This window comes from Zonotrichia albicollis, chromosome W, assembly GCF_047830755.1.
Source record: "Zonotrichia albicollis isolate bZonAlb1 chromosome W, bZonAlb1.hap1, whole genome shotgun sequence".
Classification (NCBI taxonomy): Eukaryota; Metazoa; Chordata; class Aves; order Passeriformes; family Passerellidae; genus Zonotrichia; species Zonotrichia albicollis.
This window is the reverse complement of record NC_133859.1, coordinates 20,138,939-20,163,737: the sequence shown is the minus strand read 5'-3', so window position 1 is coordinate 20,163,737 and position 24,799 is coordinate 20,138,939. Positions and strand designations below refer to the sequence as shown.

The 24,799-nt window shown below is 45.3% G+C and overlaps 1 long non-coding RNA gene across 2 annotated transcripts; it reads left to right on the top strand.

Annotated features, from left to right (window-relative positions):
• The first annotated feature begins 13,010 nt into the window (after positions 1-13,010).
• LOC141726839 (uncharacterized) lies at positions 13,011-24,466 on the top strand. Of its 2 annotated transcripts, none has more exons than XR_012577802.1 (2): positions 13,011-13,752; positions 23,022-24,466. It is a non-coding gene; the product is annotated as an uncharacterized LOC141726839 (long non-coding RNA). The 2 variants fall into 2 exon arrangements; XR_012577803.1 differs by having other exon boundaries at positions 22,887-24,466.
• Positions 24,467-24,799: the final 333 nt, after the last annotated feature.

The following is a 24,799-nucleotide window of genomic DNA, read 5'->3' as shown; positions in this document are numbered from 1 at the left end:
AGACCTGCTCGTGCTTTCTCCCCGGGAATCGAATGCATCGCTAACCTCATCATGAAAGGCAGGAAACTCGCTTTGAAACACCTAGGGACTGAGCCGACAAGCATCCACCTTCCGTTTCGCAAGCAACTGACTTACGGAGTCAGCCACAATATCGGAGTACCTAGCCCTTGCTCTCACCGGCTTCGGAGGAGAAATCTCCTACTCCTCCAAACCACCCTGGACTAAGCTGCTGACCATTGTCGACATGGACATACCGCCAAAGGTCATGGACCGACCGCAGCCAGGACCGAAGGTCTTCACAGACGCTTCCTCCATGACTTCAACCGCAGCAGCAGTGTGGCAGGCAGGAGAGCAATGGCATTGCATCAAAGCATGTGACCCCACACTGTCAGTGCAACAGCTGGAGGCGACAGCAGTCATCTTGGCGTGCGGACTCTTTCAAGAGGAACACCTTAACATAGTAACGGACTCTATATTCGTGGCAAGGCTTTGCCTAGCCATGGCAGAACCAGGAGTGTCTACATCAGCAGCAGCCCTAATGCTGGGAGAAGCACTCTCCTCGCGACAGGGCACCATGTCAGTCATTCATGTTAACAGCCACGACCCAGTCAAAGGTTACTTCCAGATCGGCAATGACAAAGCGGACGCCGCAGCAAAAGGCGTATGGACGTTGCAGGAAGCTCATCAGCTGCACGAGTTGCTCCACATCGGAGCCAGAGCACTGGCGAAGAGATGCAGGATCCCGACCGCAGACGCAAAACACGTGGTAGCCACCTGTCCTCATTGCCAGAAGTCACCCCTATGGACCTTTGGGGTCAACCCGAGAGGTCTCAAGCGTTCAGAGATCTGGCAATCGGACTTCACCTGGTGTGAACTACTGAAGCCCCGAGCGTGGCTTGCAGTGACAGTGGACACTTATAGCGGAAAGATCATAGCCACACAGCACCCCAAAACAAACTCCAAGGCCACAATTCAGCACTGGCTGACAGCCATGGCTTGGCTTGGTATCCCCAAGCAGATCAAAATGGACAATGGGTCCAATTTCACCTCCAAACCAGTACAGGAATTCGCCTCAAAATGGGGCATCACATTAGTGCAAGGTATCTCGTAAAACAGTACCGGGCTGTCGCAGACATTTCTTCATAGCAATCCTTTCTTGGGATTTCTCCTTCTTCTGGGAAGCAAAGGGCCCCAGAAGAAGAATGTAAACAATTGTTATCAGCTGCTGTGAAATGTAGCAGGTGTCCCTGTGATTGGCTCATCTTCCTTGTGTACCATTAAAGGCCAATCACAGGAGGAGCTCAGAGACAGATTCCCTGGGCAAAGAACTTTGTTATTCATTCTTTCTATTCTATTCTTGGCATAGCTGCTCTCTGCAACCTCTCTTTTTCTTCCTTTTAGTATAGTTATAATGTATTATATATCTTATATGAATAAATCAGCCTTCTGATCAAGAAAAAAGATTCTCGTCCTTCTCTCACCACAGTGACCGTCTAAGGTCGCTGTAATATCTGGTGACCCCTCGTGTCAGGGCAAAAATTAATTTGATAAAGACCAGAGGAGCAAAATTGCTGCGCTGGGTAAAATCCTGTATGTGTAGCATGGGATGGTTGCTTTGAAGTGACCACAGAAGTGGATCAAGCCAGGAGTTGCAGAACTGAAGATCCTGATTTGGACAGAGTTCACAGCCAAGGCTGACCACAAGTCAACCTTCTTCTGGAAAACCTTCAGGAAGATGTTCGGAGAGCTGGCCAGAGCAAGCTGGACACTTTCAAAAGGTACTGTTGGCTTTTCCCTTCCTGATGAACCAGCCCTTCGTAGTTTGTGGCGATTGGTATGGCAGACACATGCCTTGGAAGAAGAGGTTCAGTTCTCCCCTTCAGAGGAGAAACTTATTGCCCTCTGGCAAAAATGGTGTAGAGAAGATGGGATTTTTCTGTCAGCAACAGATCTCTATGAGTTCTTTCGATGGGCAAAGCTTTTTGGGTTCTTTACTGATGTCCTGTACGCCTTGGATGTTTTTGTCTGGGAGTGCATGAATTCCATTTTCCAGTTCGTCTGGGGCCAGGAACGTGTTTTGCCTTCTATCTACACAGCATTTATAAAGCTCTTCCCAGTTTTGAAACGGAGAGCAGCTGTTTTTCAATGGATTTCTAACTGTTATGGACAGGCTCCGTTTCCACCGTCCCCGGTGGGAGAAGACCCGGCAGGGGATGAGTGGGGGCTGCCCGGCCCCCCCTTCGTCGCGGCGGGGGGGGGGGGAAACTGCGCCGAGCGAAGAAGTTTTTTTTACTCTTTCTCCAGAGCCTGCGCAGACGGAACCTTCTCCCCCCCCCCCCCTTCTCTCTTTCCGGGGGGATGGGAATGGGCGGTCCCGCTCGAACCAGTGCCGTTGGTGCCGCCCCTGCCAGCGCTGCGTCCGCCTTCAAGACCCGCCTCACCGGCGCGGCCGCCACTCCAGGTGATCCCGTCTCCGCCTCTCCAGGCGGTCCCGCCCCTGCCAGCGCCTGCGTCTGAGAATGCAGAAGAGGCACTTCTGTGGCTGCTGAGTTTCTAAGCGACGACGACGCGTCTCCAGCTTCCGGCTCAGCGAGGGAGTTGTTCTCTCCGGCCCCTCCGGCCCCTCTGCCGCTTCCATCGGCCTCCTCTCCACCTCAAGCCGAGACGGTCCCTGTTCAGGATGGTGCTGGAGACGGCGCCGAACCTGCGGGACCCTCGGAAAAGCACGCGGCCACTCCTACATCCAGCGAGATTCCCTCCCCGGTTCCGGCTTTCCCCCCGCTGCCTGCACAGGCTGCCCCAGCAGTCCTGCCGTTGTCGGAGGCTGTGTCCTCCGTGTCGGCGTCAGAGACTGCCCTGGAACCGGCGGCTTGTTCGAGCTCGGACCATCCCGGACCGGTTGCTGTAGCAGCGGCCCCGGCGGCTGGTCTTCCCTTCCGTGGAGCGGGGGCTGCCCGCCAGCTGACTGGGGGGACAGCCCGTCTCCCTGCTTTTAAGATCAGCATTCTCAGCGGGTTCGGGGGTGGTTTTTCGGGGATTGTCCCATGGAGGCTGCCATCTCTGCCGCCTCTCTTGCGCCCTAGTGGCGGGGGGCAGGTGCATCCCGAGAGCTCTGCCTTTGGTTCCCAGCCCGGAGGGGGTGGGGATGAAACCATGGGGCAGATGAGAGACAAGCCTGCTGCGTTTGCAGTGCAGAGGGAGAGGGCACGGATGGAGGAGACCATAGGTGGTTTGCTGTGGGGAACAAACATCTCCAGACCCCAGATGGGATTGCTGGACAAGGTTTCTATTTCCCTGCTGCTGGCATGCCTCGGTGGTTTTGGGAAAAGGAAGCGTGTCCCCACCCGTGCTGCCATTGTACTGGCAGCAGGGTGCAGGCCTGTGGGAATGCAGGGCCTGCCTCATGGGTTTGGCCTGGGCCGTTGGGCTCAGGAGGTTTTTGGGCCAGGGCCAGCATTTGGCCTCTTGGTGTTACTGGGGGTTGAGGTTTCTCCTACCGGTCCTGGTCCCCCTTTGTGGGCCAGTTTTGGGGTTCCTGGTCCATCATGGGCCAGGGTCCCCAGGGCCTTTCCTTCTCTGGCACTGCTCTGCTCTGCTGCTGCTCTTTTCATTTTCGATAAAAAAAAAAAAAAAAAAAAAAAAAAAAAAAAAAAAAAGATTGAAAACAGTGGGCAGCAGCTCTGAAGCACTGAAGCATTGAAGGGCCAGAAAAGGACATTCCAAAGTTGTTCAAATTGTTTGAAATTGTTTGAAATAGTTGTAAGATTGTCAATATGTTTTTGATAACTGTTGATGGGACTTTTGCAGCAAGTCTGTTTTCAGGACCGAAAAGGACTCTCAGATGTCCAAAAGAAACAACTTCAGCTCTTGGACTGTTCCTGAAACCCAGCTGCTTGGACTTGAATTTTCTTTGCATTGTTTTTTGCATTTTTTTAGATTGTAGGATTGTTTTAGTGATTTATTAGTATTGTATATTTTACAGTTGAAGAAATCTCCTGTTCATTTCACATCAGCATTTTTCTTTTAATTTATACAATTTAGAAAGGTGAGATGTTGCAGACATTTCTTCATAGCAATCCTTTCTTGGGATTTCTCCTTCTTCTGGGAAGCAAAGGGCCCCAGAAGAAGAATGTAAACAATTGTTATCAGCTGTTGTGAAATGTAGCAGGTGTCCCTGTGATTGGCTCATCTTCCTTGTGTACCATTAAAGGCCAATCACAGGAGGAGCTCAGAGACAGATTCCCTGGGCAAAGAACTTTGTTATTCATTCTTTCTATTCTATTCTTGGCATAGCTGCTCTCTGCAACCTCTCTTTTTCTTCCTTTTAGTATAGTTATAATGTATTATATATCTTATATGAATAAATCAGCCTTCTGATCAAGAAACAAGATTCTCGTCCTTCTCTCACCACAGTGACCGTCTAAGGTCGCTGTAATACCGGGCAGGCCATAGTAGAGAGGGGAAATCAGACCCTGAAAACCAAGTTAGAAGTACTGGCAAAGGCAGAGGGCTTTGCCAATGCCATTCCCTCGGGAGATCAAGCGCGTATGCTGGCAACCGCTTTGCTAGCACTAAATCAGTTCCCTAGGGGAGATGAAACAAACAGTCCCGTTCAGAAGCACTGGGCCACCCGAGCGCTAGAGGAGGGCCCGCAGGTGGTAATTAGAAATGAGCTGGGCGAATGGGAACGGGGCTGGAGGCTGATGCTCACAGGGAGAGGGTACGCAGCTGTCAAAAAGGAGGGCAAAGTCAGGTGGTGTCCACTTAAGTCAATTAAGCCCAACCTTCATAACAAGCAGGATGAGACTGATGAGAATTGCGAGTTTCTGTTTACAGGACATGCTTGTGGGACGTCCTCGTGACGCGTACATGCCCATTCCAGAGGAAAGTGACAGACCAACAAGCCCCCTGGCAGCGCCCGAGAGACCCGCACGGGTGAGACCCAAGCATCAACTGTGTTTCTGTGTGATTTTGCTGTTGGGGCTTGTCGCCAGAGGACAAGCCAGCCCAGATCACTACCCCCATCGGCCTTGCAGGTGGGTCATACGTCACCTTAGTAGTGACAAGGTGCTCAGGGAAACCACCACACCAAACGCCCCATCCTTCGTGCTCCGCGTTACCGACCTGTTTCCAGGACAACCAAAGGTAGACCCCAATTCCCCACACGCCACACACATGTACCTATCCTACTGGTGCCCAGCTTCAAACCCAGGAAAAAGCTACTGCAATCACCCAGGGTGGGGATATTGTGGGCACTGGGGCTGCGAAACCATTGTTACAGATGCCAGACCGTCGGGGCCTGGGTGGGATCCACAAGAGCCCGACAAATTCTTACAGTTCGCCTGGGCACCCAGCAGTTGCAAAACACCCGTCTTCCTCCAGGGAAGCTTTTATCGCAATCACCATAAAATCCCAAAAATTCGGAAATGCACTAGCTATAACATGACAGTCTTGCAGCCACATCACCCCAGTTGGGCCATAGGCCGAACGTGGACAGTAGTCCTTCAAGGGTCAAAAGAAAGAGTAAATGTGCGAATTATCAGGCTCCAACCATCGGCGCCCAGAGCAGTCGGACCAAACAAAGTGATTAAAAGCGTGCCGAAAGGGAAAAACGCAACATACCCTAAAACACTACCCACTAGAGTCAGTAAAGTCCCAACCGGCCATGCGGAAGCCTTTCAGACAGACCGCGCGGCCAGGTCAGACTCAGACCCAATCCTTCGTCTGTTAGAAGCTACCTTTATATCCCTGAACGAATCCAACCCTAACCTAACCGAATCCTGCTGGCTTTGCTATGATGTCAAACCCCCCTTTTATGAAGGAATCGCTTTAAACACTCCCTTCAGTTACTCCACAGCCGATGCCCCTCACCAGTGCAGATGGGAAACCCCTCGCAAAGGAATCACCCTGAGTCAAGTCACAGGCCAGGGCAGATGCTTTGGCAATGCAACCCTAGCTAGGCGGAGAGGCAACATCTGCACCAAAGTTGTCAAGCCTAACAGGAAAAACAATAAGTGGGTAGTCCCATCCGCACCTGGGATGTGGGTTTGCCAGTGATCTGGAGTGAGCCCCTGTGTGTCCCTTGCCAAATTTGATGACTCTAATGACTTTTGTGTCCAAGTTCTGATTGTTCCTAGGGTCCTGTACCACTCAGACGAAGAAGTGTACCACCTTTTTGAGGAACCCAGCCGGCTCCACAAAAGAGAAATAATAACAGGTGTAACTATCGCGATGTTGCTCGGTTTAGGAGCAGCAGGAACGGCAATGGGTGTCTCAGCCCTAGCGACCCAACACCAAGGACTGTCCCAGCTGCAAATGACCATCGATGAGGACCTGCAAAGGATAGAGAAATCCATTTCCTTCCTGGAGAAGTCAGTCTCCTCTCTCTCGGAAGTGGTCTTGCAGAACAGGCGAGGTCTGGACCTCCTGTTCATGCAGCAAGGAGGCCTGTGTGCCGCCTTGAGAGAGGAGTGCTGCTTCTATGCAGACCACACAGGAGTCGTGAGAGACTCCATGGCAGAACTCCAAAACAGACTGGCTCAGAGGCAGAAGGACAGGGAAGCCCAACAGGGCTGGTTCGAGTCCTGGTTCAATCAATCACCATGGCTAACCACTCTGATTTCGGCCCTAATAGGTCCATTGGCATTGCTGCTTCTAGCGGTTACCTTCGGACCATGCCTGCTGAACAAGCTGGTCTCATTCGTTCAGGCCCGCCTGGAATGGGCCATCATCCTGTTCATCGGCCGGCGAATCCAACCAGGGAACACTGCCAGCCACAAGTCCTAAACTTGACTGGCGAAAACTTACTCAGATTTACCAAACCCCCTTTTTCCTTATCGAACTACAACCTTATACCTCATTTCAGTATATGACTACCTCATTCATTTGTGAAAAAGGGGGGGGAGATGTAGCAGATAGAGCCAGGCGTTCGGAAGATCTCGTGATGTTACGGGAAGACAGGGGCCCTGTTCCCTTAGATAAGAAAATTAACATAGGAATGCAGCCCCCTAAACCAGATGCCAGTAATTTTCCATTTGCCCAGTAACTTTCCATCCCTTACTAACCATAGATGGCAAAGACAGACCCCCTTTTGACATAGAAGCCCCTTAGACTATAAAACCCCACGAGAAGAGATAATAAACGCCTTTGATCGTCCACCACGTTGGTGTTAGCATGTTTCTTAGGCCCGAGCGACCCTGGGGAATGGGTCGCCGTGCTGTCTCTTGAAACCAGGCCGCCTGCCTTGTATCAGAAGACAACAATTTAGCACCAGTTCTTCTTTTTTAAAGGAATTTCTAGGTCAGGGCAAATTGACCTGGTGGTCTTTTCTGTTTTTCTTTCTCTGTCTCCTTGCTGTCTCGGCATGCGAGTTTTTCCTTCAGCTTTGGCCTCACAGACTTTTCACCGTTGTTAGACACTTCACCTAATTCAGGATGGATCCCTACTCTGTCTCATTTCTACTTGGTAAAAACATCTTCTTGTTTGAGGTAGGTTTATCCTTTGCTCTAAGTCATAAAAACCCCTTCTACCTAACATACCCTTTGCCTCCTCTGTTATCCAGTAAGACTGGCTCCGCAATTCTTTTCTTCTATATCAAAACTTGCTTCTATCTCTATTCCTTCATCAGACTCTACATTCAAAAATCTTTCTGCTATGCATACATATCTGTGAGACTTTCTTGTCAAACTTTCATCCTTCCCAACACTTAATCTATTCTATCATCCTATCTCCAATACATTACCCCATCAGCTAGGTTTTAACACTCTTTTCTAATTTTGGACTGGTACCTGTTTTTTTTTGGTTTTTTTTTTTTTTTTTTTTTAATATCTTTTGATTTTTCTAGAATGACTTCCCTGTAGTTATCTTTTTCAACACTGTGAGATATTTAACTTTCCACAAACACTTCCTTCTTTAGCCAATAAATAATCCAAAGCCAACCTATTCCAATGCACTACAGTTTTTGTTTGGCTTTGCTGACTTTATATTAATTCCAATGCCTGAGCAGCTTTATTTGTTATCATTTCTATAACTGCTTGGAGTCTTATAATACGATTCAGCATATAATTTGGGGTCAATACAGAGTTAGATTGCTGTGCTGGTTTTAGTTTTTTGTTTATTATTTGTTTTTTTACCAAATCCTGAACTGTATCTTTAAGACTAAATGTAAAACAAATCCATCTCTCTCATTTTGGACATTCAATTCCCCATCTATTACCACTTTTTCATAAGTTTCTTGCAATCCAATAATTTTCTTCCATTTTGCCTACAGGTACTTTATTTGGATGGGTTATAACAGTGGCTGTTGACATAGGTGTGTGTAATAAAAAAGGAACTTTGGTTTCTTTTTATGTAATGCTTTCGGTAGCATTTGTGACATGATCTTGCTGGTATCCCAAAAGGGAAAAGACAACAAATGAGTGGCAGAAACAGGAATAACAGAGGTCTAGTATGGCTTATACTCCCACCTCCCATGCCTGTGAGGTTGCAACCCACAGCAGGTGTATTTGATCTTCTTGGTGGCGAATACAGAGGCCAATCTGGTCTTGCCCTCTATTTCCTTGTCACTTTCTCTTAACTAATTTCCAGGCAAATTGTTTTTGACAGCCCTTAACTGTGGTTTCCCACCGTCCCTCAGGTATCTTCCATTCAACAGGCACTAATAATTCCCATCCAAAAAAACCCCCAAAATTCTTACTTTAACACTTCTTGCAACAAGAGCATAAAATTTGTGAACTACAATACTAATTATTCCCACAATTCAAACATTTACTTATAACCCAGCTAGCATGTCCAGTATTGGGATGAATCAAATAAAGTTTACAGTATGGTACTGATGGAAATGGTAATTCCCTCTCTCCCCTGTACAATTCACAGGCTAAAGTCAGAACTCTTTGACCAAAACAGTCCTGATCCTTCTGTCTGAAGTATTCCTCCCCAAGGAGATGTTTTATTCAGGCAATGCTTGAAACCAGTGATGCAAGCTTTGCCTTATTTCTTAATTAGGCTTTATTCTTTGTACATTTCTTGTATCATTTGGGTTTTCCCAAACCATTACCACCCAGTCCCCGTTTGAAAGGTAATTTGGTATCATTTAGTTTAGATGTGATAGTCCATTCTTCAGGTTCCTTCACAAGTCGTTTGATTTTAATGGCATGAATTCACCATCTTTCCTTGGTTCAGTTTGTGCTTCAGTAGTACCTGGAAAGGACTTCTTAATAGCACAGTGATAAAAGAAAGACAATACTGCATTAAATTTTACCATTAGCTTTCTTCAAAACTTTCTGGGTTTAGCTAAAAGCTTTCTCCATAGCCACATCTTCTTCTTGTATCCAGCTGTGCTAATAGCTGCAGAGACAAATTCTTCTTTCTGTGAGCTACAATTAGTTAAACAAGAAAGGCCAGGCCAATTTTAACATGAGATGAATCACATCTGTTGCTTTTTTCTTTTTGGGTTCCCTTCCAGGAGGGCCCGTTCTGCTAAACCTTTTCCGGACTCCAGTTCAGCATTGAATAAACTCCTAACAACCATGTGTTAAGACACTTCCCTGCCCTTCATGCAGAAACTGCATTCACACTCTTGTTCTCCTCCAGCACCAAGAAATCATCACTCCATGAAATAAACAGGGCAGGAGACTTTTTTTTCCTTTTAATGCCTTTATTTAAAGTCATCAGCTCAAAGTTGGGAAGCTCAGCTCGACGGGTCTGCGGTTTTGCCGTCGCCTCTCCCAGGGTGACTCGGAGGAGGAGGATATGCGCAGCTTTGTCCACTAGGGGCAGAGCTGGGGGTCCTGTCCTCACAAGAGCAGTGGGGCTATACCCCGTGTTTCAATTTTCGAGTTTTCCAGGGTCACGGTCTTGGTTCCAGCTGAGGTCTTTACTCAAGGTGAGGGGCAACAAAGGTTTTCAGCATCTCTGCAGGCTCGGTACTTTGTTCCTCATGTCCAGACATCACTCTGATCTCTTAATTCTGTATTGGCTCGTTGCTTTTGGGGTCTTTTTGGTAAGTTTGGTGGGGTTGCGTCCCATGGCATACTGGTCTCAAGGTTATTTTGCATTTTCTCTGATGCCCCCCCCCCATGTCCCCTTCTCTCACTGTTTGGAGAGAAGGGCCATCAACCTAGCCCCAAGCAGGGCCTTACCAATACAAAAGGAGCAATTAGTGAAAATGACTGGTGATAACAATAACAAACAGGTAGAACTTCACATTGGCAGCAACTGGTTTATCTGGTTCTGCAACATTTTTTTCCCCAAAATATTGGCAGGTTTTTTACTTGTAACATTCCACATTCCAGCATCTCAGTCTGCTAACCACCTCTCCCCCTTCTTCAACTTCTTTCTTCCCTCCTTACTTTCTTTTCTTTTCCCTATTTTTTTCTCTTTTCTTTGATTCAACACACCTCAGAATGTATGAAGTGTACACACAACTAGTTTACTTTCAAAAGCAAACTTACAACTTTCTTTTACTAGGATTGCAGTAGCTGTTATAGCTTGAATACATACTGGCCAGCTGGGGCTTACTGGGTCTAATATATTTGATAAATAAGCTACTAGTCTCTTTACTCCTCCCCACTCCAGAATTAAAAGTTTATGAGCTACTCCATTTTCTACATTTATGTACAAATGAAAAGGGTTTTGCTAACAAGGGTAAGCTTAAAGCTGGTACTTAGGCTAGTTTTAACTTCAACTCTTCTAATTTAACATCATTTTCCTTTGTTAATTTTCCATATAAAAATTTTATTTCTTGAGTGTACCAGTCTTTCTATAATCTGCAATATCCCAATGATCGGAGTAGTTTTCTGATTTCCCTCTTTGATACACTTAATTCTTTTTCTTTCCCAAGAAAAGTCAAAAGTTATATAATAGCCTTTTTAACCTCAACTTTAGCTTCCCTGGATAATAAAAGATAGTTTCTATTGGCCTTCTTTACTGGGAAAATAAGGGTATTATGAGAAGACATATAAAGTTCTAATGTCTCATTTTTTTATAAGTCCTTTTATTACTGGCTTCAAACTTTCCCATCCTTCTAAAGATATGGGGTACTGACGTACACATATGGGACAATTCTCTCTCTCACTTGTAACCTTTATGGGGTCAATATTCATTCCTCCCCTATTTCCTTCCCCAGCCCAAACTTCCTTGTTATTTTTTTCCTCATCCTCTTGACCTAATTTTAAAACTCTAGCTGTCATTTTCCCATCTTCTGATATAACCTCTGTTCCTAATTTCACTTGTAAGTCTTATCCCAATAACTTGCTCCCTGAAATAAACAGGGTGGGAGACTTTTCCCCCTTTTAATGCCTTGATTAAAAGTGATCAGCTCAAGATTGGGCAGCTTGACGGGTCTGCAGTCTCCGTCATCTCTCCCAGGGCGATGAGGAGGAGGAGGAGGATATGTGCAGCTTTGTCCACTAGGGGCAGAGCTGGGGGTTCAATCCTCGTGGAAGCCTTTTTGGGCATGACCCCTGGTCTTCGACTCCGCAGCCTCGCCCCCCTCCAGCTCCCAGCTTAGGGACCACTTCTGTGCTCAGAGTGAGAGGCCACGAAGGTCTCCAGCATCTCCGCAGGCTCAGCACTCTGTTCCTCACGTTTAGACATCACTCCAATTTCTCAACTCTATACTGGCTCGTTGTTTTGGGGGTCTTCTCAGTGTGTTTGGAATAGCAGCTTCTCATGGCATGCTGGTCCCGAAGTTATTTTGCATGTCTCCCCCTACGTCTCTTCTCCTCACTGTCTGGGGAGTCCCCGCCCTTCACTGTCCGAGAGAAGAGCCATTAACTCAGCTCCAGCCAGGGCTTTTACTGATACAAAAGCAACTATTAACGACAACGACTTGTAATTATCATAACAAACAAGTAACACTTTAGCAGCACAGCAACAGTGGTCTGACTAGTTTTTGTAACCTTTTTCTTCACAAAAAATATTGACAGATTTTTTGTTTATAACACTACCTACTCCAGAGACTAATAATACATTCTCTATCTGAATTCTAATTTCTCCCTTAATTACTACATCTTTAATGACAGGAACTGTGAATCTCTCTTCTTTTGCTCCTGTCACTTTTACAGTATCTTTGCTTACACTATAACATTTTGGAATATTTAACAGGAAGGTTCTTTCTGCCCCTTTGTCTACCACAATGTCTAATTTTTCTTCTTCTAGGGGACTAACTTTTTAAGTTATCACTGAGTCTAGATGGTATCCATCTTTTAAAATATAGAGGTTATGACTTCTCTATTCCTCTTCTGTGCCCATCTCTCTGAAGATTTTTAGATCTTTTACCTGATTAGTGCAATTTCTCCTATAATGTTCTAAGTCTGTCTAACTATTCAACTATTTAAATGGAGTTTCTTCTTTCTCTCTTAAAAGCTGTCCCTTAATGTTATAAACAAAATTCTGCCAATTTTTTTTGTAGAAAAAAGGTTACAAAACCTGTCACACCAGTGTTGCTGCTACAGTGCTACCTGTTTGTTATGATAATCACAAGTCGTTGTAGTTAATAGTTCTTTTTGTATCAGTAAAGACCCTGGCTAGGGCTAAGTTAATGGCTCTTCTTCCCAGACAGTGAGGGAAGGGGACCTCCATGGACAGTGAGGGGAGGGGACGAGACCTGAGAGGGGGGCATCAGAAGATGCAAAATAACTTCGGGACCAGCATGCCATGGGAAGTGTCAAACTTACTAAAAAGACCCCAAAAGCAACGAGCCAATACAGAATTAAGAGATCAGAGTGATGTCTGGACGTGAGGAACAAAGTACCAAACCTGCAGAGATGCTGAAAACCTTTGCTGCCCCTCACCCTGACTAAAGATTTCAGCTGGAACCAAGAGCCGGGGCTAGAAGGCAGTACAAAGTCGAGATCGGGGTCACGCCCAAAGCTCCCACGAGGACCGGACCCCCAGCTCTGCCCCTAGTGGACAAAGCTGCGCATGTCCTCCTCCTCTTCTGAGTCACCCTGGGAGAGACGACGGAGACTGCAGACCCGTCGAGCTTCCCAATCTTGAGCTGATCACTTTTAATAAAGTCATCAAAGGAGAAAAAGTCTCCTGCCCTGTTTATTTCACTTAAAAGCCCTTTTTTTTTCATTTATCTTCAATATGCTGCCTCATTTATTCCCTTGATTATGATATTACGATAGTTATTCATGTGTTTCCTCCCCTCCTCATCATTCTTATACCAATCAGTAGGTGCCATTGGCATTTTCTAATCTCCTGGAGGGACCTGCTGGTTTTCCCTTAGTGTCAGAGGAAGGGGGGGTGAGGGGAGGGATCCATGCCGAGCCTTAGTCCTCCAAGGAGCCGGCGGGGTCTGTTGCCGGAACCGCTAGAGGGGGATATTCCGGTGGAGACCGAGTCAAAGCGTGGGTAGGCCCCACATGTCTTATGGCGGCTGATCCGGCAACTCCCGGGCTCCCAGAAGAGACAAAGCAGACAGGCGACCCTGGCAGCAGTGGCGCCCAGCGCAGATGGCACAGGCAGGGCAGCCATGGATGGGACGGGCGGGACAGAGGGGATCGCCCCCTCTCAGTGCGGTCGGCGCGGTGACCACAGACCACGTGGCAGGACAGATCTGACCCTCCCCCCCTTCCAACCTCGCCATGGCCGGCAGAGCAGCTGCAGGCCAGGCGGCTGGGACCAGAGCAGACAATCACACCGGCAGGGCCAGAGCCGCCACAGGGGCTGGATTGAGTGGTGTAGCCTCGAGCAGCGAGACCAGAGCCGGGGACGGGGGCTGGGGCGGAGAGCAGCCGCGAACAGGTGGGGGTAACAAGCGGGAAGGGAGGAGGTAATCTCTTGTTCCCAGTCCTTTTCTTTCAGCCTTTTTTCTTTTATTGCTTTGTCTTGGGGTTTTTTGATATTTTAAAAATGTTATTTTCTTACAATCTTGTCGAAGGAAGGGGACCAGGACACCAGTTGGTTCATCACAGGCCCTTCAGGTCCGGTCCGGTCCCGGTCCCTCAGGTCCTTCAGGTCCAGTTTATTGAAGAAAGTATCAAACACTTATACAGCAAATAATAAGCTTATGAATATTCTGTAAGCCAAGCAATCTATTGGTTAAACTATACCATGAACTTTTCCTCATTCCTTAGGGGTTACATCTCTCTTTTCTCATGTCTCTTTCACTGTTTGTTATTATACTACAGCTAGGCCTCAAGGACACGCTATCTACAAAGGTGAAGGACTTGGAATTAGCCACGGTTTTGTACTTTTCCAGTCCTTAGCCAGCCAAATTCCCAACACTTCCTCTGTTTTTATTTAAAAAAAAAAGTTCTATGGGCTAACTGTCACACTCTTTGCAACACAAAAATAGGCAATTCTAACAACTAAACAATATTCTCAGCTAGTAAGGTTTCTCTCTTACAAGGGATCTAAGCCAGGGAAACAAACGTAAAAGGCTATCACTAATTATAAAATATGCTATACAACAAATACAAAAAAGAATTCTATGTGCTATAAGGCTCAAACAAAACTCAGGTGTGCTAATATAACTAACAAAAATAAGCTAAAGAAAGTTTGCTTTCTATTCTCAAATAGCAAATATATTTCAAACAAAAACAGTTCTACTCACAAATGCTTCTGATTGTCTCTTTTAACTAGAGTTTCCCTAATGTTCACAATAATATTTTGCACACAGGTCATAAAATAAGCGCTTATCATAAAAACATAAATCTATCTAACATCACTTAAACTTAATAGCATTTAGACTTAAAATGCTTAAAATATTTAAACTTAACAGAACTTAACATCACTTAAGCTTAATTTTAACAAAAATCAGCTGATTTTAAATTTTATATAACTTAAAATTAATATAATTTTAATTTTAACAGAAAACTTTTGGTCAACAAAAGTTTGTTTGCCTGCAATCATGATAGAAAGCAAGTGATATCCCAAAATGAATACCAAATGCTGTATGTTTTTGTTAATCACATGCTTTTAAAAACCAAGCCTTTATTAACTAAAATTTGAAATTCTTAATTATTTCAATTTTTTTATTTTTATTATTTTATTATTATCAATTATTTTATTATTTATTATTATTTCATTTTATTATTTATCTCATATTTTATTATTTTATTCATATTAATATTATGCCATTTAAAGTGGCTGGGGTGGGAAGCACCACTTTAAAAACAAACATTTCCTTTGGATTTAGAGAAAGGAAACAATTCTTATTTAAAAACAATTATATAGCAGTTTTATAAAGTGCCTCTTTGAGGAAATACATCAACAGATGTTTTCCTTGTGCAAAATAGACATTTTTTACCTCAAATCTTTAAAACATATATACTATTTAGAGTTTGTGTTTATGCATTACCTTCCATATTAATAATTTAATAAAACTTCTAATTTATACCAAAACTATTTTTTTTTTAATTTTAAATGTGTACCACTCCTAATTTAGCTTTCAGGGCTTGAGCTAAAACCATGTCATCAGAAAATTCTGGGTTTCTCATTTCTTAATTCTTCTTCTAAGTTCTTTTCCCATTGTGCGTGTTTACTTTTGACTCTACAAGTCCATTATGAAGGCTATATGAAATACATTCTCTCCTAGGGAACAGCAAAGCCACATTGCATACCACTGGAATAAGACACTGTTTAAGGTATAGCTATAGAAAAGCTCCCCTGAATTCAGTGCTCGCCTCCAAATCCATCACATCCAAACAAAGCCCAAAAAATACAAAAAATACACTTATTACATTTCACTTCTACAACCACTTTAACCTGTTTTTAACATTTTTAAATTTTTCAAAATACAATTTTGAATTCTGATGTTCTACTGACTAAGTTATTTTGGGCTTCTGATGTCTAAAGTCTGTTAGGAAGAACAAAAGTCCCTTTTAACACTTAGGTGAGAAACGTCTTGATATCCTTTGGTGTTGCTTGCTTATTATCACTGGTCTCTTAATTGCAGTAGGAATCTTTCTTTTGTTGACAAGAGTCACATTTATTACGGCTGTCTAAAACTGAAGCTTTTGCCGGCTGTGGGGCAGAGGGAGAAGCGCTCCCGCTGGAAAAAGCACTCCGGTCCCGCGGCGCGTGTGTCGGAGGGGGCTGACCCCCCCGCGCTGGGCTCTTTGTTTACTCGCTGGCAGGTTGACTCCGCTGCAGCTACTGCTGGTCAGGTCACTCCCCCCGCGGCTGCTCGGCTCGGCTTCCCCCGCGCCGGGTGCAGCGTGGCGCGGCTCCCGCCGCTCTCGGCTTCCGCGGCGGCTCCGAGGCGGCTGCGCTACCGCCGCTGCGCCCATGCCGAGTTTTGGAGTAGGACAGCCCGGCAGGCTTCCCGAGTCGCGGCTGCTGCTTTTGCTTTCAGAGACATGCAAAAACAGTGTGTGATGCATCACTTGCCATGGCTGGCTTGGTTTCTTTGCTGGCTTATCATCTTCCAACACTGCTTCCCACAGTATATCCCTAGATTTTCTCCGTTCTGAGAGTTCATAGACCGTATGTGGGTTAAGGAAAATTTCTTCAGCGTATCCGTAGGCTAATAACAAATTTATCCCCTTTATCTCTTGCCATTCTAGATACGCGGCTAATAATTTATATGCTGCTTGCCTTTTCATACCTCTTTTTATTTTTCGTGAGCGCTCTTGCAGCTTTCCAGGCTTCCGGCAGCACGTAATGACTCAGGTCACCGATGTGAACCCCGAGGGTGCTTCAAAATTCCGGCACCGTCCTGGCTGCTCAGGACCCAGCTCCAACTTCCTCGAGCGTGGCGTGCTCTCTCCCCCTTTTTCTTTTAGTTCAAGACGAGGGGTTCAATGTTCAGGGTCACCATTTGTCGAAGGAAGGGGACCAGGACACCAGTTGGTTCATCACAGGCCCTTCAGGTCCGGTCCGGTCCCGGTCCCTCAGGTCCTTCAGGTCCAGTTTATTGAAGAAAGTATCAAACACTTATACAGCAAATAATAAGCTTATGAATATTCTGTAAGCCAAGCAATCTATTGGTTAAACTATACCATGAACTTTTCCTCATTCCTTAGGGGTTACATCTCTCTTTTCTCATGTCTCTTTCACTGTTTGTTATTATACTACAGCTAGGCCTCAAGGACACGCTATCTACACAGGTGCAGGACTTGGAATTAGCCACAGTTTTGTACTTTTCCAGTCCTTAGCCAGCCAAATTCCCAACACAATCTCCCCCCTAGCATGCGGCATATTCTTTTTCTTCTGGATTATACGGCTTTTTACAAATAAATCCAGAGCCTAACAAATCCAAACTTCTGCTTGGATACTTTGAAATGATCGACGAGCTAACTCACAACCTTCTCACGTTGTTTTTCTCATCACCCTTTCATTTATCCTTTGGCAAATTATACATCTTTCAGTTATTTGTTTTGCTAATCTAAATGTCCCAATAACCATAGTTCCTTAAAAAAATGATCACACAAAGCCTGAGTACCCCAAAGGGTTTTCTGATGCATGTCTTCTAATATTTCCCTAGTCAGCATTTTATTAAGAAATTGCCTTCCATCAGGAAGTTTCCATTTCCCTGATTCATCTTGTTCACCTCCTATCTAGTTTAATTATTTTTTCTCTGCTTCACTATACTTTGGAATTTCCAATTTTTCCTCATTTGGAGTTTATAGTAACATAACTCTTTTGGCCCTGTTTTCTGCTGCATCTGTAGCTTCCTGATCTGCCAAATTATTTCCTCTTGTTTCTGGGTTCTTTCCCTTTTGGTGTCCCTTAATATGTACTATAGCTATCTCTTTTAGGTAATTTTAATGCCTCTAAAACCTCTAAAAAAATCCCTCATGTACTAATCCCTCTCCTCTTGAATTAAGTAATCTTCTTCCTTTCCAAATTTTTTAAAGGTATGTACTACTCCAAAGGCATACCTTGAGTCAGTATATATAGTTCCTTTCTTGTGTGCTAAATATTCCAGTGATCGTTTTAGAGCATAAAATTCACAAGTTTGATCTTAGCAGTTTAAGGTTAATTCCCCTTTTTCAATAGTTTGCATGTATTTCCCATTAACTACTGCATACCCTGAATTTTCTCCTTTTGCAGGGAGTTGTATCTCTGTTAGCTACCATAACTCCCAAAGAGCTATTTTGGGGTATCTCTGCTAGTACGCTTTTATTCCCCCTTTTTTTCTTTCCTGTATCCAACCTCCTCGTTTTCTGTCCCATTTTTCAAGGTCTTATCTATTATTCATCCCCTGCCTCTGTTTCTCACTTTCACTAGCAACCTGAATGCCACTTTCTTTCGACTAAACACACAAAAAATAAAAAAACCCTTTTTCTCACACTACCTTTCAATGCAATAGACCTCCCTCCAAGGAGATATAGTAAAGCTTAAAATACACAATCTACTTTACATATATTTTCATTCGTCTACATTCACTCACTTTTATTTCTCATTCACTTCGACAGATTATTTCACACCCTCAGGACACGAAGTGGATCCCTGTTGCCAGAGAATCACGGGTCCCTATGGCCCCCCCCCTTGCCTTGGGGTTGGCCTCTGGGTTTCAGTATCGCTGAGCCTCTGGGAAGGGCCCTGACTCTGGTTGCCTCTGGTGCCAGTTCACCTGTGAGGCTGTCTGTGTGTCACTCACACTCTTTAGCCACGGTCCTCTCCACACATCGGGGAGAACAATGGCCTGTTTGCAGGTCACCTACACTGTGGGAACTCAGCACATCACTCCTGATGTCCAGGGTCGCCGAGACAACCCTTGGGGGGGCTCGGAAGCCCTGGAACATTGCCAGAAGTGCTTGGTGGCTAGACTTTGATCCTGCACAGGACGCAACACCTGTATGAGGATGGGAGGATCACACGGGGATAAGTGGTGAAGGGATAGATTAATTATAGAGTGAAAACACAGGTTTTAGAATCTCAGTACAGGGGGGTTCTAGGAGACAAGATGAAGGAATTAGGGCGTGTCCTGTCCTTCTTCTTCTTGTCATCCATCTTTGATGGTGATGGTGGCACTTTGAGATTGGTTCTTACTGAATGTGCACTTGTCAATAAGGGTGAAAGGTATTGGGAAGAAAAGGTAAATATCTTACACGTAGTTTTTGGTATAAAAATAAGCGGCCGCCCCAAGGGAGGTCAGTGTGCCCATGGCTGACTTGCTGTGCGGACCTCTGTCGGGCCGGGAGACAACATTGTAGATAAGAGTTAATAAACAACACTGAAGAACTGAAAAACCTGAAGACTCCTTTCGTCCTTTGGAGCACGGGCTGCCCCAAGGCCATCCAGAGCCTTACCAGGCCATCTGAACAGCCGAGACAGGGCACTACACCTTATGCCACAGATCTCCCCTTCCCACCCGCCTGGGAAGTTGAGGCTGATTTTGTGTTTGACTCACTCTCACACACACAACAAGACAACAATAAGGTATCTTTTACTTTCAAATCACCTATTACAATTTTAGGTGTTACTGGCCAGTCCTGGTGCTCTTGGATATCCCTCAACCCAGCTGTTTTGTCCAATCCCGGATACTCTTGGGCATATCCTCAATCTGGCAGGATTTTGCTCAACCCTGGATGCTCTTGGACTGTGAATCCCTCAACCCAGCAGGTTTTGATTCTGGATGCTCTTGGGCACCCTTATCCCTCAATCCAGCAGAATTTTTAGGGGCCCCTTCCTTTTGTCCCATTTCCTAGTGGATTGGGCTAGGAAACTCCTGTGCTCCCTTCCTCTGAGGGGTTCAACCCCTCTCTGAGAGCCAGTTCCAGTTACCCCAGGGGATTCTCTCACTCCTTTTCTCTCTCGCTTCATCACTTTACTGACTGCTTTTCTCACGAAAAGAAGGAAATGCAGCATGGGAGACTCCTCACACAGGTAGCAGGTCTGAGATAACCAGCCCGCCTCTCAGCCACACACATATTCACCCCCCCCTCCGTACCTGTTCCCCCACCGAAAAGTACTTCCCAATTCTTTTTTCCTTTCTGGGTTCTTCGCACCCACTACTAGTCTTAGGAGGCCAATTACCACATTTTTAGGGAGCCTTTTCCCCTTTTCTTTGTTTTATTACCTCCTTTTGTCCATAGATCTTAACCTGCGTCATTCAGTCACACTAGGGGAAACAGAGCACGGCTGCCTAATCGGGCAGGGCGTGCCTTCCTCACTCTGACTCTTCTAAAGGACCAGCAGCGAGGTGTTAGGAACCATCCTCTGCTACCATAATTGTGAAAAATGCCAATCACTTGTTTTTAGAATTTTAAAAGTTTAATAGTAATAAAATGGTTATAAAAATAGTAATATAATTAGAGTAATAAAAATTTGAACAATTGGGATTAGGACACTACGAGACAATAAAAACAAAGTGTTACGGACAGTCTGGGTACCTCTTTCTGGGCAAAATAAGCCCGAAAAAGGACACACATTAACAGAGGATTAACCCTTAAAAGCAATAGCCTGTTGCATATTCATACATCTTATACATGATGCATAAATTCCATTCAAACAAATGATTCTGTCTGGTCAGTGTCAACTTCTTCCTCTGAATCCTAACGGCATCTTCAGGGCTGAGTGAGGCGGGAAGAAGTTAGTTTTTTCTGATAAGAGAGCAATAAATTCTTTTTCTCTGAAAGATTTAGGTGTCCTCTGCCTGCTATCTCGATGTGTGTCCCCTCTTAAAAAAAGTATCTTACATAGCATAGTTTCTATTTTAAAACTATATTATAACCTAAAACTATATTTAACACACTACTTAAGAAAATTAATACAGCATAACTTTCTAACATAACACATCTAATATTCATTTTAATATTTGCAAAAAGCTAATAATAAAATACGCATTTTTCACTGTTGGTTATAACATTTCCCTCCTCTGTGCACCCAGCCATAATAACCTTTGCTCTATGGTCCTTATCTCCTATTGTCCTTTATTAAACTTTTAAAATTTTCACAGGAGCGTGAATGTCTTTTTCACAGTCCCTTATCTGTGTCCCTGGGAGACAGCAGACTTCTCTCTGAGTTGTGTTTGGTCTGCATATTGGGCTCTCTGTTCCCCTTAGAAGGGAGTCTCCTATTACAACTACTCTTCTTCTTAACAGAAGAGGTCTTGATGCAGGGTAAAGGTAGTGTTGTTTTAGGAGGCCCCACTATCCCAGAAGGACCTTTGCCAACCTCAGTAGTTCCAGAACCTCATACCTGTTGCAGAAGGTACCAGTCCTACTTGTCATAATCTGAGAAGGAGGAGGAATCTTCTTTCTGGTACATGCAGTGGCCTGCTTCCAGCCTTCATCTTTAACTGACCCTTGACTAACAGTTCCCTAATTACCCTGTAGCATGCTGAGTTCACCTGCTTCTTCACTACAATGGAGGTTCGAGACTCCCAAGAGACTTGAGACTGTAGCATCTCTTAAAATAATCAATCTCCTGCCCATTCGCTTGAATACTACGTAGCCTGTTCACTTCTTCCTGTAGCTCCTTCACCTGGTGTCTTGAGAATGGTTTTTATCCCATATCCATTTTTTTGTTTGGTATTGGAATATGAATCCCAATATTACCAGGTAGATTGTGCCTGGGCCAGTCTGACCCTTGCTGCTGGGCCAAAGGTGGCAACTGTGGTGTATCACCCCAGAGACACCTTTAGCTTGCTGGAGGTTGCAGCTGGGCAGTGAACAAGTCCAGGCTTGTTAGGAACTCCGTTTACCTCAGGAGGGAAGGCTTCAGGCTATGGTGAGGAGGAAGGAGACGGATTCTGCTGGAGGGTTAATATCCAGAGCTTTATTCCATGGTCACAGAGGTCTGAATCGTAGTAACAGCTCCAACAGAATCCCGACCGCATGGCTTGATTGGGCTTTTAAGCTCCGGGACAGGGGGAGGGGAAGGGACAGGTGAGCCACCAACCAGGTGGGAGGGGCAGGGTCTCAGGGGAGGATGACACCGAGACAGGCCAATGACCTCTGGGCATAGGGGCATCTTTTGAATTTGACCAACCATACGACGACCTTCCTGGAATGTTAAGCCTGATTGACAGGACTCACTCAGCAAGGGGGCGAGGGGGAAGGGAGAGAGGTATTGGCACACCTGGGGAAGGGACCCGGAAGTTTAAAACAGGATATTACAACACACTGCAACAGTTTGGTGTCCAGAAATGGTCACTGCCCCTCCCTTGTCCCCTGCTCCCACCAGGGCCACTTAATCTGCACAGCCCAACCCCCAGGACCAGTCATGCCCGGTGAGCTATCCAGGGGAGGAATTCCCTGCCCAGCCCCGATGTTCTCTGCCACTGCTTCAGGGCTTCTTGCTACACTTTAACCCAACATCTGGACACCCCGCAGTTTCTGGCACGGCCACGGAGTTTCTGCTACATTTTTTTTGCCACTGTGAAAAACACACTCTCCTGTGAAAATTTAAACAGTTTATTAAAGGATAATAGGAGACAAGGACCATAGAGCAAAGGTTATTATGGCTGGGTGCGTCTCGGCACTCAGCCAAGAGCACACTGTTATCTTCGGGGATACCCCTTACATACCTTTTCCATTACATCAGCCTGTTGCATATCCATAGACCCTTATGCATATCCATAAACTAGTTTACATATCCCAGGAACTATTTTACATGGTCCCTGCTTGGGATCCACCTTTTTAGAGCATGTGTGTTTCTTGGCTGTGGTTTTGGCTCCTTCCCTTTATCACTTCCAGTTTTTGGGCCTTGGTCCACACTTTCTTCAGATGATGAGTGCTGATAGTTGGCATATCTGTAGCAGGTGTCCTCATCCTATGTTCACTGGATGTTATCCCATCCAAGCAGGCATTTTAACACAAGCATACTTATATCAGCTATTTCATTACTATGTCTAAGCTTAATTAACAGCAGAAATAAAAACTATATCTTTATAGCAAAGTTACTTTAACATCACACATATAAAATCCATTTTAATATTTGCAAAAAGCCAATATTATAATATGTATCTATAACACCACCCCCAGGTGTGCCTGCTGCTGCTGTTCCAGCCTGCTACTCTGAGGTTCCTGCTACAGCCCATTTTGCCATCCAGAGGGGCACTGAGACTGGCTGCCCCTGTAGGTTTGTAAAGGAAGCTCCTTTTTTATCTCTCCCACCAGCTCACCTGCCATTACTGTGTAGAGATGCGGTTGAGCTGGTGCCACAGCGCCGCCTGCAGCCGCGGGAGAATCATTGCCCCTGCCCTGCCCAGCCTGGAACCAACAGCTCCCCTGCTGGCTGTGACCATAACTACACCAAAGGGGAAAGTGCTTGACAGCTGAAAGAAGGCTGTTATTGGGTATCTGTTTTTTTTTTGTTGTTGCTGCTGTCATTGTTGTTTGTCTTGTTATTATATAGATTCTAGTAAAGCACTGTTATTCCTTTTCCCATATCTTTGCCTGAAAGCCCCATAATTTCAAAGTTATAATAATTTGGAGGGAAGGAGGTCATATTTTCTATTCCAAGGGAGGTTCCTGCCTTCCTTGGCCGACATCTGTCCTTTAAACCAAGACATCTGTCAACAAAGCTCCTCAACCACAGCACACCTTCTGCAAAAAGACAGTTTGTCAGCCCCAGCCTCACAAAGAGGCATCAGGCAATCCTGACAGTCTGTGACCTGAAGAGCTGCATCTACCATTAGCAGGTCCGGGTGGCTGGAAGACTGACATGGCTGGTTCAGTGACTCCTGTAGCTACATGGGATTGAGCTTTACTGCATGGCAACACCATAACTGAGGAAGCTTGAACTAGTACGCTAACAAGACTGGAGCTAAAAGGATCTCTTTGCTCTTCCTTATCAGCTGCTGAGTCTGTTTGCTGCCTCTATTGGCTGCTCAGAGATGGTCAGAGAGGAGCTCTACCTGCTCACCCTTCCGCGTGAACTGCCATGCCCTCATAGACGTACTGAGAAATCTCCCTTGGTTGCTCCTGGCACCGCCCCCTCCTCACCTGGTTGGCTGCCGAGGGCTTTCAGGTCCTGACAAGGCTGGGGGCTGCTGCTTGGATGTGCCTGATGTCGAAAACCCCCCTGTACAGCTCAGTTTCAGCCCTCAGACTTTCCTTTGGACTTTCCTTCAGTCATGGCCACTTGTTTGTTTCTCAGGTCTAGATGTTTTGCTTATTGCCTCACCCATTTCCTTATCCCATTTTGACAAAGTTCTTGACCAGATAATCTTACTAAGTGTTCACACCTTCCTCATACTTTTATCAATTAGGTTAATTGACTAGGTTTTGTTCTTGCTATTACCTCACTTATTGTTTGTTTGTCAGGTATCTTCTATGTGTTGCTCCTTGCTTCCTTCCTTTCTTTTTATCCCCTTTTGCATTACAAAGATCCTTGACTGGATACCCTTAAGGAAACTGTGGTGGATTGACCTTGTCTGGATACCAGGTGCCCACCAAGCCAGTCTATCACTCCCCTTCCTCAAATGGGCAGGAGCAGAAAAAAAAAATATGACAAAAGACTTGTGGGTCAAGAGAAGGACAGGAAGATCACTCAGCAATTACCATAAGAGGCAAAACAGACTCGATTTGGGGAAATTAATTTAAGTTTATTGCCAATCAAAGGTCAGAGTAGGATAATAAGAAATGATAATTAAAAAAAATCCTAAAACACCTTCCCCCCTCCCCCCCTTTTCTTCCTGAGCTCAGTTTGTTTCCTGAATTCTCTACCTCCTCCCTCCAAGCAGTATACAGAGACAGGGAATGGGGGAGCCTGGAGCACCTCCTCTCCCTGTTTCTTCACTGATCTTGGTATCTGCAGAGTTGTTTGTCTCACATATTCTCACTCCTCTCTTCTGGCTGCTGTTGCACAGAACCTTTTTCCCCTTCTTAAATGTTATCACAGGGGTGCTACCACCAGGGCTGATTGGCTCAGCTTTGGCCAGTGGCAAGTCTGT